The 6,538-nt window shown below is 43.1% G+C and overlaps 1 protein-coding gene and 1 pseudogene across 1 annotated transcript in view; one reads left to right on the top strand and one right to left on the bottom strand.

The window, feature by feature from the left end:
- Positions 1-3,154: 3,154 nt before the first annotated feature.
- On the bottom strand, positions 3,155-3,789 carry LOC147434755 (ras-related protein RABA1f pseudogene; annotated as a pseudogene).
- Positions 3,790-6,241: 2,452 nt separating this feature from the next.
- LOC147434756 (uncharacterized) overlaps positions 6,242-6,538 on the top strand; it is a 1,484-nt gene continuing 1,187 nt past the window's right edge. The window contains exon 1 of the mRNA XM_086490026.1: positions 6,242-6,538. This exon is cut by the window's right edge and continues 1,187 nt beyond it. The gene's annotated coding sequence lies outside the window, so the exon portion shown is untranslated.

Below are 6,538 nucleotides of genomic sequence, written 5' to 3' on the forward strand. Positions count from 1 at the left end.
GCACAAAGGAGGAGATGTAAACAATGTGAACAACTATCGCACTATAATGGTTGGTTCTTTGATGGCAAAGAAGATGAAGATAAGTGAATGGGCTGAAAAGAATGGCAAACGTGCGCTTGGCCAAGCAGGTTTTCAAAAGCATCATAGCACTATTGATCACCTTGTCACTCTTCGAGTTCTTATGGAAGCGTCTCGATTGAAAGGAAAAAAGTTGTATTGTTGCTTTGTGGATTTCAAGAAATCTTTTGACATGGTACCGCGAGGAAATCTTTGGAGACGTATACAAAGCCTTCAAGTGCCGAGAGAATTTATGCATGCAGTCTTTCGCATCTACCAAAAAGTGATATGTCGATTACGTATGGGAGATGGAATTTCAGAATTTTTTGCAAGCACTATTGGTGTCAAACAAGGATGCCCACTTTCCCCAACCCTCTTTGGGCTACTCATTGATGAATTGGAATACATGGTTCTTGATTTTATGCAGCAAGAAGGCATAGAAGAGGTTAAGATTGGAAATGCGGTGATCATGCTTTTGCATTATGCCGATGATGTAGTGCTCTTGGCACATACCTTAGAAGATGCACAAAAGCTTATGAGTGTCTTGGAACGCTTTTGCCTACATAGCGGGCTGATCGTGAATGGATCCAAAACCAAGGTTATGCTTGTAAAGACCCTCAATGACGAAAATCCATGCATTGTATACAACAATGAGAAACTTGAAGTGGTAGATCACTTCAAGTACCTTGGCCTTGAGGTTCCATCCAATCATAAATGGAAGGATTGTGCAATGCGTCGCTTGGAAGCTGGAAAGAGGGCTTATTATGCATTTGAGAACATGTGCAATGCAGGAGAGATCAAGTGTTGGGCTCTCAAAAAGTACCTCTTTGACACATTGGTGACACCGGTGCTTCTTTATGGAGTGGAGGTGTGGGGTGGAAGCATCGGGAAGTCTACTTGGAAAGAGTTTGAGAATGTCCAAAAGCGTTTTCTCACCAACTTTCTCCAAGTCAAGACACAAACACCCTACATGCTCTTACTTCTTGAGTCCGGATCGCTTCCCATTGAGGTCTTGGGCATGGAAAGGGTTGTGGAGTACATGCGTAAGACACAACGTAGCCCTTTGCATCGACTTCCTAGAATCGCATATGAAGCAAGTCAAAAGGTTCAAAAGACATGCAAGAGCAAAATACTAAGTTCGGGGTGGATGCTTGATATCAAGAAATGGTTTGGAAGATGGGATGCATGTCACTTGGTCAAGGATGCGTCGATCGACTCCCAAGTTAATGAGGCCTTCTTACAACGCCAATGTATCATGGCTTGGGAGAAATCTGGAGGTTCTTGCTTCAGCCATTACACCACACACGTTGCCCCAAACTACAAATCTCTCTTCTTCTCAGAACGAGGTAACCGAACCCATTCCTACATCCTTGAGCCCATCCCGTTGAGTGCGATCCGCACCATTGCCTCCATTCGTCTTAGCTCCCATTCTCTACGCTGCGAGACAGGACGTTGGGGCACTGGCGAGGAGTGTCAGACTTTGCCCCTTATGCCCTCGTCAAGTGCGAGAGAGTGAGTACCACACACTACTTGAGTGCTCAGCTTTTGACCACATTAGGTCCTCTTTTCCCCATATATTCAGCCATGAGCTCTCCCTACATACCTTCCTCTCCCAACCACGATGTGGACTCTCTATTGCGACGCTCATTTCAGCCATTTTTGAGCATCGAGAGTCACTTATGAACTCCACTCACACCACGTGACATGTTCATTTGGTCCCATAGGTCATATTTGACCTCCCAGGACGATAATAGAACTATCTATCTATCTATCTCTCTCTCTCTCTCTCTCTCTCTCTCTCTCTCTCTCTCTCTCTCTCTCTCTCTCTCTCTCTCTCTCTCTCTCTCTCTCTCTCTCTCTCTCTCTCTCTCTCTCGGGTTATACAAATTGGCGAGCGAGTATTTCTGAGCAATGAAATAATTGAGCAAGTCCCTTTAGACATTCTTTATTACTTAGAAAATTGCAGAAGTACAAGAAGGTTTTCCATTGTTGCAAACTAACCCCACAACCAAACTCAAATCCCATGATGACTAATCCCACGGAACCGAACTTGGAGCCAATTTCAATCATGGAACAAATAAATGCCTCCGACTTGTCACAAGTGTCGACGAAACCATTCCACATCGGTACTTACAACAAGCCAAGGGCACCTAGCATATGCTATTCTAGCACTTTCCACCTCTATTATCCATTTGGAATACATTTCCATCCATAGTCTTCGGGATTCTTTGAAGCGCACTTTTTCAACCTATCAAACATGACTCCGAAGTGCATACATTGTAATGTTCTGCAGTGGTTTGTACCATTACTGTAGGCCTCTAACATTCACTCTCCTATAGGTAGCCATTTATCGAAGTGTAAAATGGTGTCTTATAGTAAAAAGTGATCAATCCCAACCAAGGGCCTAAGCAATGATAGAAAAAACCAAGGGTTCAGTGTATTTTAAGCAGTCTCAGGAGCCTACGATCTGGATCGCGCCTTTGAGCTCTATGTCCAGCGTGAAGCTGAAAGTGTCGACATCTCTCACCAAAATGAAGGCTTGTTGTTAAAGACCACAGGACCATCCCTCTCTCTCTCTCTCTCTCTTTTTGTGACCAAACCTTAAGTAATCTACCATGACCAAAATACAATAGTCTACAAGACATCTAGCACAACGAAGTTGCTTGCTACAAAAAACTCTATATCAGAAACCTCCTAAATTTTCCAACCAACAGAAGCAGTATCTAGAACATGTTGAAATTACTTCCAAGCATGGCCAGCTCCAAAGACTAGTTTTGTATCATAAAGCCTCTTCAAAACCAGCCCAGAAAGCATTTCCCCACCTCATGACAAATGAAGTCAGAGAAGATTGCAGGTATTCACACACTCTAGAATATCCATCTTCTTCTTGCTGCATCTCAAAAGCAAGAGGATCATCCACAGATATACGGCACCTACCTTGTTACCTCTTGAAACAGCTCTATGTCTGCTCGAATGTTGCCATAAATTTCCTCCAATGAATCCAAACGAAAAAGCTTGCTGCCTGGCAGAGAACCGACACATGGTAGCTTACAAAGTCCACAATGTGTTCATGACAACTTTATGATGGCCTTCACCACTATGTTGAACAACACCCAACTTTCTTAGGTGTCGTCGACTCATTACTTGTATAACTAATCGTTTGCCCTTGGCTTGGTACAGCAGCAAGGTCTTCGCCTATGTCAAGCGCCTTTTTGCTAACCACCCTCTGTAAATCTGCATAAGGACTTGCGTGAATGCATTTTCAACGTTTGTTGCTTCCAAGGCAGAGGTCTCCGTAAAGAATAAACACTCACTATCTGCAAAAGATTGGCTGTCCTCTGTTGAAACTGTCCTCAAGTGTCGCTGATCGGATTTGTTTCCCACAAGCATTGTCACACCATTTGAGTCTGTGTGCTCCCTGAGTTCTCAAAAGTCATATGTCTAGCTATGTCGTACACGAGCAAAGAACCCACTGCACCCCAGTAATATGCATTGGTGATTGCTCGGTATCTTTCTTGGCTGGCAGTATCCCAGATCTGTGCTTTGATGGTCTTGCCATCGACATTGATTGTGCGGGTAGCAAACTCGACGCCGATGGTGGATCTGGACTCTAGGGCGAACTCATTGTGAGAGAAGCGCAATAGCAGGTTGGACTTGCCTACACCAGAGTCACTCGTTAGAACCACCTTGAAGAGGTAATCATATATAGTCGTCATCAGGTCTGTAGGCCATCGCCACACTCAAAGTGGGAGTCTGCTAGGACCTGAGAAGAAGCCATTCTCTCTCTCTCTCTCTCTCTCTCTCTCTCTCTCTCTCTCTCTCTCTCTCTCTCTCCCCCCCCCCCCCCCCCCCCCAACTGGCTGAAGGCGAGTAGATGTGTAGTGGGGAGGGAGGCAAAGCATCCTGAGAAGGGCGGAAGGATCATAGGGGCTCTCCCCGCACACGCTTTTCTGGCTTCAAAGTAGAGGTTTTCTTCCGTGACTACAACCGCAGTGACTGGAGGAGGTGATCTCGGCCGCCAGCTGCAAGGGACCGCACACTCCAGTAGCTCCTTAGTCTGCTGCTGCAACCATTCCGCGCCGGCGCGGACTGGTTGCAGTAACAAACCAGTGAAAGGGAAAATTACCAAAATACCCCTTTAAGTTGCCCTCAAATTTCAAAAGTTTCCAAAGTACCCTCGATCTTTTGTCCTAAATTCTCAAAATGTCCTTTAAATTTTTCAAAATTCCCTAAATACGTCCAGTTATATTTCTTCAAAGATTTTTTTTTTTTTGAAGCTTTTCACAAGAACACTGATTGTCTATCAATACAAGATGCTAAAATTAGAATTTGAGTTGGTTATGTAGGCTCTGGAGACGAATTGCTCCATTATTTTATTCGTCTCCATTATTTTTTGAGCATAATTGCCCTTTTGTGAGCTAATTTGTGACAAATTCCATGCTAAGCACTCAAAAACGGATCTCAATTTTCAAAAAGGAATAAAGATTAAAAAATCTTGAAGAATCCAACCAAAATAGATACAAGGCTATTTTGAGAATTTCCAAAATATGAGGGGTATTTTGAGGATTTCCGCAAATTAGAGGGGTACTTCGATAATTTTCCCTTGAAAAAAATAGGATTTGTCAAAATGAGTTGGATTCCAAGCTTTTGTGAATGATTTATTTTTTGTTGTCGTTTTTCTCACTCGCACCTACAATTGCTACGTTTTGCCCATTTGCTGCTTCCTGCCCATAGGATCACGACCACACAATCTGGCTCTTGATAAATATCAGACTCTCAAGGATATGGAATCCTTGAGAGCCAGCCATGTAGCCGCAGGAACAACCTACTTAGTAGATTAACCAGTCAATAGTTCGTTCCACCAAACATGTTTGAACAGAGGCTACAAATGAGCACGAACTTTGTTTAACACAGCTCGGGATCCAAACTAGGACGGGCTACAAATGAGCATGAACTTTGTTCAACACAAGTCAAGATTCGAACCAACACTCTCGATTCATTCAAACATGGTATAACCCATAGCGCTAATGACGTTTGATATTTATCCTAAGTCACATACGATAGTACTGTGAAAGATTGGAGGGACAATGGATTGTAGCCATAAACGTCGGCTTGTAGAAGAAACAGTTCTATTGTACCTATGTTCTTGTGATGGTTTCTCTTGTTTACCTATTGCTGCAAAAGATCTGGCAGGCTTTGGAAGTTGTAAATCACCATTCTCTGAGCTAGGACTAAAAGATTCTTTCAATCTTGCATGGATATCCTAGGATTAGATGACTCTCTAGTTGTGCCATGGCCTTGGGTGTTTTTAACAGTGAGAGCACTCACAATATAGAAGTTTTAAGGAATTGTTGCTTCATGAATTTATCTTTGCATCCAACAGGAAAATGCAATTGAGACTTGGGCCTTTCCTGTGTAGAAGAACTTGCATTTGGCTTTGGTCAGCTCTGGTCGTATCGTTTTTGTCTACTGATCTCACAATAGACTCGTTAGGCAAGAAATTGTCTCAAGGAAAGTGGTTCCAAAAGCAAAGTGATGAGATAAAGCAACAATTTGTAGGTCCTACAAGGCACCTCCTCAACCTTTATTTTATCCTTAAATTTGCAATTAGGAGGGTTCAGAGAATTAAGAGGCAGCTTAGAAGCCAATGCTCCATAAGATGCCAACAAACTTAGGTGAGACAAGAAGTTTTGACTTGAACTTTTGGTGATTGGTAAAATGGAACTTGCCAAACTTTTTACAACTTATTTTTTAGAGGAGGTATGCCACATGGAATTGAATTGTAAATGTTTCAAGTATAAAGTAATTGCTTGTGCCTGGGGAAAATCTCATTTTTTGTCGATTGAGTGTTAGATTTGTGTAGTGAAAGTAATGTGCATGACATATTTTTTTTCTTTCACCATTGTTGACATTATTTTTTTCTTTCAGCATTTTTGAGAGGAGGTATGCCACATGGAATTGATTTGTATATGTTTCAAGTATGAAGAGATTGCTTGTGCCTCGGGTATTCAATTTTCGTATTGGTTCTAAAATCTCATTTTTTGTCGATTGAGTGTTAATTTGTGTAGTGAAAGTAATGTGCATGACATTTTTTTTCACCATTGTTGCTGTTGTATCAATTTGCTCGAATTTGTCTTCGCTCGTTTTTTTTTGCTCGGTGATTAGAAACCCCCCCCCCCTCTCTCTCTCTCTCTCTCTCTCTCTCTCTCTGTGGTTTCGCCAAGGTTCTACTGTCACAACTCCTCGCTGGGCGTAGGGCAGCGCCTTGTGGAGGGTTTACGTTCTAGCTTCTACCCTCCTCACGCCAACACTAACTCTACAACTTGTCAGTGTCGGCCCTGTTCGAAGTTGCCACCGACCTACTACTCCCTCAGCCTCTGCCTAACTCAGCCGTCCTCGGCACCCTTGCGACTCTGCCAGTCCGTCGAGTAGTACACAGGCCCGCAACAGGCAGCAGCAGAGCAGGTCACGAACATCAGCA

This window comes from Adiantum capillus-veneris, chromosome 19, assembly GCF_014529385.1.
Source record: "Adiantum capillus-veneris isolate H3 chromosome 19, ASM1452938v2, whole genome shotgun sequence".
Classification (NCBI taxonomy): Eukaryota; Viridiplantae; Streptophyta; class Polypodiopsida; order Polypodiales; family Pteridaceae; genus Adiantum; species Adiantum capillus-veneris.